The sequence below is a fragment of the Cygnus olor genome, chromosome 10, assembly GCF_009769625.2.
Source record: "Cygnus olor isolate bCygOlo1 chromosome 10, bCygOlo1.pri.v2, whole genome shotgun sequence".
Taxonomy (NCBI): domain Eukaryota; kingdom Metazoa; phylum Chordata; class Aves; order Anseriformes; family Anatidae; genus Cygnus; species Cygnus olor.
The window spans coordinates 5,645,567-5,659,745 of record NC_049178.1 but is presented as its reverse complement, the minus strand read 5'-3'; the positions used below and the strand labels follow the sequence as shown (position 1 = coordinate 5,659,745).

The 14,179-nt window shown below is 39.1% G+C and overlaps 1 protein-coding gene across 17 annotated transcripts in view; it reads left to right on the top strand.

Moving 5' to 3' along the window:
* Positions 1–14,179, top strand: part of ATP2B2 (ATPase plasma membrane Ca2+ transporting 2) — a 417,587-nt gene that overhangs the window by 134,016 nt on the left and 269,392 nt on the right. The window lies entirely within an intron of this gene.

Genomic DNA, 14,179 nt, shown 5'->3' with positions numbered 1-14,179 from the left:
GATTTCTCTGCTTTTCTGTACATGTACTTTGGAGTATGTGCTGGCCTTCAATTGCAGAAGCTTGTTCTGCATTCAGATTTTGATTTCTTTAATAATCCTAATGTTATTTATGGCTATCAGGCAGCAACTTTTCCTAATTTTGTAGTGTATAATTATGCTTTTCAATAATAGTGGAAAGAACAAATATATTTGGTAATTGTTACAAAATGATAAAATGTGAAGCTTTATTATTTTTCATTTCCTTAACACAGGTATTCATTAATTCTTTTAACAAAATTGATGTGTTTTCATTTTGTATTTCAAGTTGTGTAACACCATTATGTGGCTTAATGAAAAAAACAAAAACAATAGAGCTTAGGGTTTTATTTATGGATTCATTTTTTTAAAATTTACTTAAAGAAACAGAGGTTTTTTTTTTTTTTTTTTTTTTGCTTTTATATTCTTGATACATTGCTAATAGCTTTGTATTTTCCAATGTTCAATTAGTTCCCATATAGTTGGTGGTGCTCTTCTTTTTCTTGGTTTATATTCTGTTATTTTACTAGTGACAGAGTGGTGTTTACCTACATTTCTTTTACATCTTTTACAAAACCTCAATTTTCTACATGTTGACAACTTCTGACATCCCATACATTTTCTAAATTGTATGATGTAATGGATTTTTTCAAGTTAGTTACTGCATTCAGATATGTACTCTGTCTTTTCCTTAACTAGCTGATGTTTCTTTCACACAGTTTAAGGAAGCGAAGACGGAACAAGCCTGATACTTCCTTTTCCATATTCTAGTTTATTGTTCCGTCCTGGTAGTCACTGAACATGTAAAGGGTCATCTGAAATACCACTGAGGTTTCTGTTCAGCCTTCTTAGGGAATATAGTTCCATTTGAAATCTGAGCTTGCTTGAATTTTAATTCTTTTTAGCAGCTCACCTTTATCAACTGCTAAGATACTGGGGTAATTTCAAAGATGCTTTGGACGTTTTATAAGCACCTCCCGTGGTTAACTGCCATGTGCACTTAGGCATTTGTACTGTGGATCAAGGTTTTGTGCAGTCAGACCCTGCAGTATGACAACCAGAATGATGTAGCTGAACTGAGATGTTAAACCCCTTTGCTGATACCTGGTGGTTAGAATAAGAAAGCTAAGAAGTTTTTGAAGTTTTCATCAGTGCTTGTCTGGGCCTAAATACCTTTGGGTATCCTGCAATTAGGAGCCCAAGTCCTGCTGAGAGCCAGCTGTGTTTAAATTCCGCAGTGAGAAGGTGCCTCTCCTTCACTTGGTGCTTTTCAAAGCGTGTTGTCAGCCTCTGCGTCCATTTCAACTCTGCAGCAATCAGTGCCTTGGTGCCTGGTTAGATAATTTAAAACTGTTGTACTCTCTTTCATTTCTGATTTTGTACTGTCCATGACATACACAAATTTCTATACCACCATGCATCTACTAACCAGAAGACCTTCTTAGCACTAGGCCAGCTGTTTTGACAGGAGCTACTCAGGGCTCCACCCTTTCTTTAGTGAATGTCTGTGCCACTCTGTGTCTGGCTTACAGAAAGCAAGGTCGAAGGGGTGTGCTGTTTGAGACCCTAAAACAGAACTGAAAACTGGGGAACAGCATACCTGCTTCTGATTGTTGACTTAGCCATGGGTGTCTTTTCATAATGGCATTTTGCTCTCATGCGCCTTTCAGATAATGACTGTTTTCATAAAAGGTGTGTTAGATAATTTCTGGGCTTGTTTTACATTTCCTTACTGTGAGAAATAGAATGCAAAGAAAGACCTCTGCAATAGAGTACAAATTGGTTCTGGAGGCATGAAGAAATAAGAAATAATCCAATTCTAGTTCCTTAATATCCTAGTTCCTTGAATATTCTAGTTCCTGAAATATTATTTAAAACAGTCCCCTTTTCAGAGTGGCATACACATACCATACAGTTTTGCAGTCACACAGAATTCTTATTGTCCTTTATTATGATTCTCATAATATAGTTGCAACTTTGTCACCTATGTTCCCAAACCAACTCACAGCAACCCCGAGTTGCACTTATATAAAGTGCATTGCTATATTTAATGAGACTGGAATTCCTGCCTAGAGGTAAGTCTTTGATGCACTCTGACCTGCCTAGGTTTCCATTATCTGGGACTGTATCATTGTCTAACAGTAGTAAATAAAATAAGAAAATCAGTGTTGAGAATATTTGCTCAGTGAGCAGGGAAATCACTTCTGACAGCTAGAATATGCATTGAGCCTTAAGGCAAAGAAATAAACAAAAAAGAATATATATATATATATATATATATATATAAAAGAGCTTTTCTTTTCTTCCCAGTAAAATAAGGGAGGCTGATGGGGAAAGTACAGATAAAGAATGATAAAGAATGCAATTAGGTGGCAAGATGCATTATGTTGCCCAAAGCACACGTACGATTTACTTATAAAAAATTGTCAATTTAATTATGTTTATAGGAAGCCAGGCATGGGAGAGATAATTGATCCATACCCTGGCCAAAAGGAACTTTTATATCCATAACCATCAGTGGTAATTGGTTTCCTTTTCCTTAAACATTCATAGGGAGTTGCTGTTCTGTTCTGTAATTTTGTCACTTGCACGGCTCTGAATGAGGAGGTCTGCAGGGTAAAAATTCCATTTTCAGTCATTGTTTTTTTTTTCCTTTGTTCCTTTCCTTCTTCCTGCCCCCTTCTGCTTACCTAACTGCAGCTCCCGTCCTAGCCAGGTAGTCTGGCCAAAATAGCTCCTGCCATCTGGAGCAGTCACTGTGAACCTCTCGGTGACTTCCTCTCATTTGAAATGTCAGCTTGAATCTCTTCTCCCTTGCTTACTGCTCCTTAATTTTCTTTTCATTTTGTTATTCATTATTCAACAAGGTGACTGTGTTGTTTGATTGTGTTGATGTACAGTGTGCAGGAAAAATGTTATGCAGAAGGGAGCTCTGTGTTCTTCCTCCTCTGTCTTCCCCGTTATCCTAATCCACATCAGGGTCTGGTTGCTACTGATATGTCATCTCTCCTGTGAGAATTATCTTGCATGATGTATTGCAATTATATTTAGATTCAATACGAGTGCAGAGCTGTCTAAATTTTCTTAAAAAAAAAAAAAAAGCAAAGAAAATAAAATTTAGATGAGCTGTTATTTTTCAATTAGGATCTGTTTTTTCAAATCATTCCCAACATATTTTTACATTTTCAGATGTTTGGTGAATTGGTGAATTTTCTGATAATGAAACTATTTTTTTCTTTAATAATGGTTATTTCTGTCTTGTGTAATTAGATGGGAATGTCAGTTTTGTTCTGTTTTTAAATAAGCTACATTTATATTTATAGGGTTGTTTGAAATCATGCTCTAAGACTTTGATGGTGAAAAATTAGGAGCAAATTAAAAACTAATCCTTGCATTAAATTAGTTTAATGATTTTAAGACATTCTGCTGATTAAAAATTTCAATGTTTTAAGATGTTATTTTAGTGAATATTAGGATTAGGACAGAGGATGACACATGATTATAGATGGTCAGAATTGACGATACAAGGCTATTAGCAATGAATTTTCCTAATCAGAACATAAACAATGAAGCCTGGAAGCTTTTCCATACAGCTCTGCCAACAAAACAGAAACAAGCCTCCTTGGTTACTTGTGGACAGCAGTACCATGAGTACGAGATGGCCTAATTGCTCTAACGGAATGAAGAACCAAGTATTCTTAATAGACCTGTTTTCATTTGCATGACCTTTGAGTTATACATAGTATCGTTCACGTCTGTAGCTCAGAAATAATCATTTTGTTGAAAACCTGGGGGCAGCATGTATTTGTCCTGTCTTTTACCTACACTTTGGTGTTGTTAACATAGTGGACTTAATGCCTTGGATTGTAGCTGTTACTTCCAAAAAGAGACTTTTAGACTGCAATGCTTATCACTTACAAAGAGCTATTTCTGTTGCTAGCTTTCACTCCTATACGAAATCCATCTTTTCTGGGTCAAAACTTTTGATATCAGTATGGAATTAGGGGCAATAAAAGACCAAGGGAGGAGGTTGCTGGTGAACAAAGAATTTCTGTTTCCAGTTCCGCTTCTGGCATTGAGATGTTCTTGCTGAGGATGGGAGCTTCCTAGAGAGGGCTTCATTTCGGTTCTGTCTGGTGTCCAAATAGCTGCTTTGTGTCTGCATCCCTTCAGTAGAGAAGACTTCATTCATGTCCTTCCTATGGTTCTTTTTTCCTTCCTTTTTTCCTTTCCTTTTATCCTTCCCAGGGAAATGTAGGTCTGACAATGCACAGTCTAAACTTGCTCTGTACAGAAATGGGGTTACTTAAAGAATTAAGATCAAGACCTTGAACTGCTTTTGGAGCTGCTTGTGAGAGACTTGATATACACCTGCTGTGTCAAAGCAATGCAAACCTTAAAGAAAGCAGGTAGTCCCAGTTTGTGCTGTCTTCAGCTGGCGTGTCATCCTCACCTTGTGCTTCAGCTGAGATTATTTATCACTGAGGTGACAAATGCAGCACTGGCAATGGCCACAAAGCTGGCAAAGTGGCTGTAGCTTCCCAGGAAACTGGAAGAGAAAAGGAAAAAAAAAACTGTTTGTGACTGGTGTTGGTATAGCAAGTGGATATCTCATGTACCAGCTTGAAAAAACCTTCATCCAGTAGTTCTGGGGATCTCCACGTCTAGAGCTTGCAAACGCCAGCCGTGCACTGTCCAGCACTTGCTGCGTGTTGCGTGAGGGAGCTGAGCACCTCTTCCGAGGCTTTTGCTGCTGTAGTGTGTGGGGCTGGTGCCTGGCGGAGCTGCCTTGGGGCTTGCCAGGCTTGGGAAGGTGCTTGCCAGCAGGACAGCCTTTCACACTGCCTCCGCTGACCCAGGAAGGGCCGGGAGGGGCACCTTGCCTGGCGCTGCACCCACTGGGTGCACGGGGGCATCGTAGCTGTGGGCCACAGACCAGAGCAGCTACCAAACCAAGTTTTTCATAGTATAGGCAGTGGTTGGATGTTTCATTTTTTTACTCGTTTCCTCTTGGAACAAGGTCAAGAAGGTTATTTTTTCATTTGCTCTAGTAGTAGCTTTCTTTGCCCCATTTATAGCAAACCCTAAAGGAGTTAAACAGATAAGGAAATCCTGCAGCATAAGGAAGCTGCTTTTATTGTTATTATTATTTATAATTTTAGGTGCTAATTTTAAAGGAACAGTCATTTGGACGTGTATGATTACTTGTATAGAGACTCTTCCAACTATAAATCTGGAGCAGAATCTTCGAGCTTGAGGCAAAACAATTTGTCTGTCTTCTTGTGAGCCAGGTTAAATTGATTGTAAAGAAATGAACTGGGCATTTCTGACTGATTCGTTTTGGCTTAGGAATGCTATTTGAAAGATTGATAGTTCTGAGTGGGGAATAGGATGGCCTTTCGCATGTGTTATCTAAATTATTATTGGCGATTACACAAAGCTCATCAGCTTGCCTTGGCCTTTGTAAGGCAGTCATTTAGCAATCTGCAGCAGCTTACCGAGAAGGTTTTGTTTTATTGGAGTCTTTGGGCAGTCAGGAAAAATGTTTGCAAAGATGTCTGTTGCAGAGCAGATGGTAATGGCTGCAAAGAAGCAGGAGACTAAGAAAGCTGTCTTGGTCAGAATGAACCTTTGCAGAGTACCTTTTAAAATACTTTTGCATCACATTTATTCGCAGACCATTTCAGGTGTGGTATCCAGTATCCAGCTGGAGGAAGACCAACAGTTTTGAACTTGGCGCCTGTTTGTTCTGACAAGTGCAGTGCAGAACAGCATGTTTTTTTAGCTGCCCCAGTGCTGTTCCTTGCAGGGTGGATAGGAAGTGTAAAGTGCATTCATTATTTTCAAATCAGAAAGCAAACAGTGAATGCTTAATGTTAGGTATTAATACTAAAAAGAAAATATAAATAGTTCTCTTACTATCAGGACTGCAGTTAGCAGCTGATGATTATCTTGGAAGCCTGTAGTGATGGTGGTGCTGCAAACTACTGCTGCCCCTCTGCAAGGCAGTACTGCTCCATAGGCGGGTGGGCTGCGGGAGTCTTTGCAACCATCATGTGTGTGGAGCTTCGGAGTAACTTGGCCCACCTGCTTCCCAATGTGCCAAGTTCTTAATTCTTAATTCCATATTTTTACTTTGGATCTCTGAAAATGAGGATAAACATCCTTGTGATCATATTTACTTGTGACAGAAGACAGTGCTGAACATACTTATCTTTCTTCCACCACTGAACGTTTGCTCTGAAGGTTCGTGTGTCTGCTTTTATCGTTCTTGAAGTACACAGGATCCTCATGACAAAAGACTGGTGTCACTCTAAACTGAAGAGCGTAGGTGTGCCATTGTGCCTCTGATTCCCAGCTGCAAGAGCACCCTTGTCTATAGAGCCCTCCTCTTATTTTCCCACTTGTTCTTTCCTCGATTCCTATAAAACTCCACCATCATGACACAAGGTAGCAGGGGCACCATGGGGCAGGTCATTCGGTGGCAGCACAGTTTGTCTGTCAGTGCGAGGCGCTGCCTTTTAAATCCCGTGAGCTCCGGCTTTGGAGTGGCACTTCAGGGAAGCTGGGGGCTTGGCAGGAATCGGGAGCTGCTGCCACATGTGCAGGTGACACAGGGCTGGGCTTGTGTCACGGCTATCGAGGGAAGCTCTCGTGGCCTCAGGAGGCAGCTCCCAGCTCTCACTAGCTCAGGTGCTTACAGTCCTGCTGTCTGGGAATGCCAAGTGTGATTTGACATCCTTTTTCTCTCTGTCCTTGGGGTACTGTGGGTAATGTTAACCTTCCCATGTTTGGTCCAGTTTTGTGTATATATTTATTATTTTTGTGTGTATTTATTAGTTTTGTGTACATATTTATTAATATTCTTACACAAAAGCTGCAGTGCCAGTTCATGGCACTATCACGTATCAGTTCCACTTCAGTCACACCAAGCACGAACGCTAATCCAAGTTCCAAAACCAAATAAATGCCAAGAAAAAAAATTGTCACTTACAACAGAATTCTCTATTCAGTTTGTTTGTTTCATCCAAGCATGAAGTTGGATTTAAAAACTGCTCAGAAATACTGTTGCAGTTCGCTACTCAAATAGTGCTTTGGTAATGTTTACAGTAACGCAGCTGATCCATGGTGCCTTTTGGACATGTGCTGCCTTATGGGGCATCTTTAGGTCACTTAAATTCTTTATGCAATTTTGTAATTTTAATATATGTGTGAGCTGGGCATAGCTTATCTTGCTGCCATCAGGCAGGTGCTCCTGAGGAGAAGGTTCTGACTACCAGCAGTCCCAGCAGGGACCCGTGCTGTGGAGTGAGTAATCTTCATCCACCTTGTTAACTGGTCAAGTTCTGATTCTTATAGCTAATAGCGGTTTGCAGGTCTGTTTTTGTGTGTGCATGTGTGTGTGTTTTTGTTTGTTTGTTTCATCCCATGTTAAGTTTCCCAACCTCCTTCACTGGATCCTTTGCTCTTTCTTTGGGCTTAGTGTTCATTAGGAGCTCAGAAACAATACTTCCACTTTTTTTTTTTTTTCTTCCCTCTTGTGAATACATTAAGGGATTTGTTCTTTCAGGATTTTACCCCTATTACTTCCACGTGGATTTGAATTTTATTCCTTCCAGCTTAAATTTTTATAGGACCTAAGTTGAAATGGCCGCATTGTAAACTTACAGTTGGTTTGGTAATATAACATGTTAATGATATTATATAAACATATTTTTTTCAAGAAAACTTGTTTTGAGTGAAACCATTGCACTCGTTAATGAGAAATATTTGTCGCATTTCTGCTTTTCTGCCTTTTTTTATTTCTTTCAGTACTTATTAAAAGCATCCTTCTGAAACTTCTGAGAGAATATGCAAGTTTTTTTTTTCTTTAATTCAGTAACTGGAGCACAATTTAGAATGTCTTGGATGTGATTCCAAACCAAATTGAATGAGCATGAAATACTACATAGTCCTGGATTGAGTATATAGCTGTAATTATACTTAAGGAGTTTGCTGATGTTATGTGCTCCACTAGAGCAAAACTCCAGCCATGGATAAATGATCATTCTCTATTTTCCATGTAAGTCAATCCATAGGGACTGTGGAGCTGCTTCTGATGAACATGGTACTTGAAATTGTTTTTTGTTTGTTTCTTATCTTGTTCTTTGGAGAGGTTGCAATACTTGTTTGGATCACTTCCTCCCTTTTTTAACATAGTAAACCTCTTAAAAGGGCTGTACTTTGAGGGGTGGTGGTGTTAAAATTGTGAATTCACACAGGGTTGAAGCAATCTCCGTTACCTTCCCAAGTGACATTGCATTTTGCTTATTCTGGAAATCTTTTCTCTGTAGAAGATCTGCTTGGTGAGCAATGCTCACTCGTGCTTGGTGTCTCGCTCCTCGCTCTTAGAAACGTTGCATGGACAAGTGTCCAGGTGTCAGCACCGGCTGTCTGCCTGCTAAAAAGTGTTGCTTCACTGTCAAGAGATTTCCGCCCAACCAACTGGCAATGGTGATTGCTGTGTAGGGATACCCTTGGCAGGGAATTTTGGATTTTATCTATCTTGCTGCGCCTGTGTGACTTCTTTGCGTGCAATGTACTTGAGATATCAATTGTGTATTGTGTGTCTATTTCCTGCGGTTGTGGTTGTGCCCGAAGGTTATGGGCATGAGAACAGAAGGGACAGGGTACCCACCGTCATGCCAGGACCTCGCTTCCGTGAGGAAATGATGAGCTCAGCTGTCATCAATTTGAGCATGACATCAGGATTGGCTTTCCTAAGTGCATTGTGTAATGGGCACCTGCGTTGAGTTGCATGTTAATGCTCAGTCACAGAGGCCTGAAGGATCTTTTTGCAGCTCTTTGTGGTTAGCCGTCATCGTGGTACCATGAACCTTATGTCTTGGTGTGGCTTTGCTGTGTTGCCGCCCATGCCCTTTTCCAGCTACCGTGTGAGCCCGCAGGGGGCAGCTGCTGGAAGGGCTCCATGTCACCGGCTGCAGCGGTGCACTTTGAACCAAGTCAGTCCTGAGAGCAGGGACCTTTCCTCTTTCTCCTAGTGGCTTAGTTTTCTTAGGACTCTTTTTGAGGAAGATATTTTCAAGAGCTTACAGATATCCTTTGGAAATTAATATATCCGAATGCATAGATCCAGCTGAAGCTTCCTCATTCACGCGCTTTTTCTCCAGGCAAATGGGAAGCATGACTGCCCATTACAGGAAAGAAAAACTGGCTTCTTTCACTAGGATAGGTGTTTATGAGTTTATTTCATTCCTTTTAATGACTTCTATTCATTTTCCTGATGAAGGTGATGGGATTACCCGCCTGTGTGACTCACATGTCCACTCTAACCTTACACAAATGGAAACAAACCCCTGCCCGCCCGGCTCATGGCCCCCATTTACCTGCGTACGAAGAATCTCGTTTTTTGCCTATTAATTGGCAGCTGCTGCTTGTGTACTACAGCTTGTTTTAGGCAAAGATGGTTGGTTGTACGTTACATGCTAACCTATTTTCAGGAAATTATTACCAAAGTCCAAAATGCATCTGGAAGCTTTAAAATATCCTTAATTTTGCTGTGTTTTGATCTTTTGGATTTTACCTTCTTGATGCCTGACAGATTTATTTTATTTTATTTTATTTTATTTTATTTCCAATCCTCCTCCTCAATTTCTTTTTCTTCCTGCTTTTACATGCAACACTTTGCTTTCTGTTTTATTTTTTTAACCTGGTTTCTGTCCAGATGGAGAGCTTTATATATTCTGAACTGTCAGGTTTTATTGTGCTGCATTTTTAACAGCAAGGTCATTCCATAGGAAATTCTATTATTCGTGATGAAGGATAGGTGGCACTCTTGTTATTTTTGTTTGGTTTCCTGAAATAAATCAAGTGTATGCAACCTCTTAGTAAGATTTCCTTTTGTATTGTAAGTGCTTTAGAGGGAGTTCTTGAACATTGAAGAGGATTTTATTTATGTTTTTTATATGAACACGTACCTAAATTGTCTGAGCCTGGGACTCATTCACAGTACTCTCTGGGAAGGAAAAGGTGTTATTTTTCTGAAGACCTCAAGAGTGGCTGCTCAGCTGTATGGCACTGGCTAATTTTACATATATAATGCTTGTTGTATATTTACATACTGTTTCAGGAGACAAGAAAATCAACAAATACTTTAATGTTACTTCAGTTATTAGTACCCTTATACTTAGTAGTTTCTTAGTTTTTTGATAGAAGCATAGCTTTAAGTTGACGTGGTAATCATAGTACTATTGAATGAAAGGAAAAGGCATGTTAGCAACTGCTGAACAGTTGATAGAGCCTTTCTTTCTTAATCAAGGGTGGTAAATACTGGTTGCCTTGGTTCTATAAACTGACTGTAGAATTGCATAATTTTGTGAGCTTGAGAGTTTTCTCTTATAATGTAGAAATCTTGAAACATGAATAATACATGCTGATAGAGGTATGAAATGTTAGATATTTTCTGTAACAGTAGAGGAAAACTCATTTCAGTTCTATTGCATGTTTTATCTTTGACTGAGTGTGCAGCTAGGGACAGTTACATGGAAGTGTTTTAACCTTGATGCTTGAGAACTTCAATCCAAATAAAATCAGAGTCAATTTCATTATTACTGCTGGCTGACAGCTTCATATGGCTGAGGCAAAGTGATTTGGTGATCTCAGTCCAGTTCCTGTTGATCCATTTGTCAATCAATTAACTCTGTTATTGCTCTTCCCAGAAGAGAGCCCATGCTTGAAAGAAAAGAGGACGAGTAGAGTTGGAATGAGAAACTTAGAGAAGTTTCCATGCTGCCTCTCTACAAGACCATGAATCTCTTCAACACGGGTGCCTTAGTAGCTCATTGTTTTGTGACACATTCTTGCTGTGTAAACCCCTCTGTGATGGGGTCCTGGCTCGTCCAACACCACAGACTGTTCGGGGAATTTCTTGGTTGAAGCCTTCTAAATAGAACCATTCTGAACTAGTTAATGTCCTGCAAGGCTACTTTTGTCACTTCAGATAGAAAATTAAATAGTTAATGTGGAAGAAAAATGTGAACATTAGGGCAGCAGTTCAGAATGTGTTTGCTTGATTTTCCTTGAACAGCTGGTAGTAGGTGTTGCCCCCTAAAGCTAGGATAATGTGCATTGTGTTTCTGTATGTTTTGAAATGCTTTCATTGAGGTCCACAAGACGAGAGTGTGGTCAAGACTCTGCTGTGCTAGTGTATGGCGTGAACTCAGTTGAAACAAAATACCTTCTTGAAAGAGATTCCAATCTAGTTTAGATTTTAGATAGCTCCACTTTGAAATATTTTGTTAGCATATAGACACTGAGGAAAGAGTGCTTGATTTTCATTTTGATGGTTGTTGAATTCTGGAATTTAAAATGGATTGGACAATTTTTTTTTAAATATATATATATTTTTTAACGGGTGAAGAAAAATTTTATGACTTGGCTGTTTGTTTTACAGTTTATGTTCTTGGTGCCCTCCCATGTAATAATACAAGCTCATGTATTACTCATCCCTCCCTTTTTTTCTTCTCCAAAGTGTTGTGTTGTGTTTGTTTGTTTTGTTTTCTTTTTATAACAGTACAATACCCTGAAGTGTCTGAATTGAAGAGTCCCAAATAAAAAACTACTTCAGCGCAGGAAGTTTTCTTGTTGACTTAGTTAATGTTTACTTTCTAATGCTAAATCAGCTTTCAAGTTATTACATGCTGTTAAGGCAAAGAATTTTGTTTTGTAAAATAATACAAGTCTCAAATGGTGGTAGTTATTGAAGTTAACACTTTTTGCCCAACTGTGGGAGTGCTAGCATCTTTGAGAGATTCCAATTTTGGTTCTTATTTATGCTTGACATTTAATGTACTTGACATTCTGATTATTTTACACCTACGTAATTTCTTATAGCTCAAGGGATAATGACAATATTTTAAGCAGTTGTGAAGTGTAGCTGTATATTATTAAGCAGGTGCCACACTACGAATGGAAGGAAAAAAAAAAGCCTAAAACATTTCTGGAATCATTTTCTTGTGTTGTGTATCTCCGGGTCAACTGTGGTTGTTCATCAGCTTGTTTAGCTGTGCAACTTGGTTATTTGTTTTGTTGTAAGGAAGATAGTCTTACTAATATTTTTAGTTACTTATATATGCGTGTGTGTGTATATGTATGTGTATAAAACACATAATGCTGGGCTGTGCGCTTATGTTGTGTCCTTTGAGGTCTGGGGTGAAACATTATAGTAACATGTTTCTGAGTAGTTACTCAGAACTTACATTTTTCCTAAAATTTGGATTAAAATAACAATGTAAAGTAATGTACTCTCTATGAAATTAAGGCCATTAAACCAAGCTCATATATCTATAATGTACGCTCCTGTTATGGCTGATCTCAAAAGCAGCTGTCTTATCTCTTGGTTTATAAATAATCAATAATAATATAGATAATAAAGAATTATGTAATAATTTGTGAGAAATTAAAGTATCATGGGAGGGAAAAATGATTTGCTTGATTGGAAGTTTAAGGTCTTCTCTTCTCCTATTTACCAAACATAATTTTGTTAGCCATCTTTGCTGAGATGTATTCTCATGTAAACATGGCGATCCCTGAAGTCACGTAAGATTTTAGGGTCTTTCAAAGAGGGTAAAATCGATGTCGGAGAAAGAAGAAGTAGACGGAAACTGGTGGCAACGCCGTTTCTTAGAGAAGTACATTTGGTGGTCACAGTTTCCCCATTTAACGTAATGGGAGTTTTGTGTTGAGTTTAATGTAATTGTAAGTAAATTGGCTGCGTGAGGTGTGATGAAGAAATGTTAAAATACTTTATTTTACAGAACCATGCATGGAGGATTTAAGCACTTACCCAAGTCCTCACAAAACACTTGTCATTTCCCAGCAAGGGGTCCTTGAAGCAGCCCTGACTGAATGCATTATAGGAATGATTTTTTTAATCTTTATTTTGCAATCTTGCCACCTGGTGGTATACTTTGGCAATAAAGGCCTGGCTAAAAACCTGTGCTGAGTGATATTTACCTTAGTAGGCAAGGTTTTAAGAGCAGACTTTAAGACTGGATTATAATTAAGTTCTTGGGTTTTAGCGTGCAAATTCATTGTGTTCTTCCATTCCAGCTCTTTCCATCTTTGTCACTGTAATGGCAAAGTGGTTTCTGTAAAATTGCTAGAAAGTGACTGGAAGTCTTCATAGTGCACAAGACCAAAGGATTTATTTGGAGTTAATTAATGAATGCACATACAAACACACACATTTACCTCAAGAGTACAATTGGATTCCAAATTGGTTGAAATTTGGAATACAATTGCTTCCTCCTTGTGTCAGTGTCACATGTTAGGTGCAGGGTAAGGTCTGTGCATGCCTTTGAATTAAACCTGTTTTCCTTCCCACTCCGATTTCCACAGAAATGAGGGAAGAGAAAATGTAGTAGTACTGTGTGGTTCTAGAACGCTTAGTCCTATGAACCTTATGAACCTTAATCCTCAAAATAAAACTAGATATGGTTTGAAAAAAGATAGTGTCCAAGTCCTGAAATTCCTTCATAAAATTATGTTAAGCTGAATTTACCTAGAATACTCAAAGGGTGGTGTTAATCCTGAAATAAGCACCACAAATTGAAGCAGTATGAAAGTTGAATATTTTTGAATGGTTTATGCTGTCATTTAGATGTAAAGACGGGACTGAATGCATTTGAATGATCCTCAGGACCTGGTATCTTTCAAACCTAGTGCCAAGAGGACTGGGGAAGCTAGCTCTGTGATGCCAATCCAAGATGAAGCAGATGTGGGTTTACTGGTGTCTGTGTTGGGAGACCCTCATGGATAATAAAAGGTGTTTCATGTAGAGTTCAAAGGGCATTAACTATCCAGTGTTTGCAAGCTGAAACTTTGTAGGTCTGCCTTTATGGTGTAGTGTTACGTTCGCATACAGAACACTCACGTCCAGCACAACCTCTCTTCCTTGTCCAAATGCTGCCTGTGGTTTTACTGCACCTTCTTGGGGATCTGTTGTGGAAAAAGGCAGAATGTCATTTATTCATGGCGACTTCAATGTGCAAACTCTAAGACCTCTCAGATACTCACTTGCAGGTTCTCCTGTCACACAGACAGCAAGGAGAATCTCGTGTCCACCACCCCTCTCTCCGTCTCCCCTTCCCTCTCACTGGCAGCC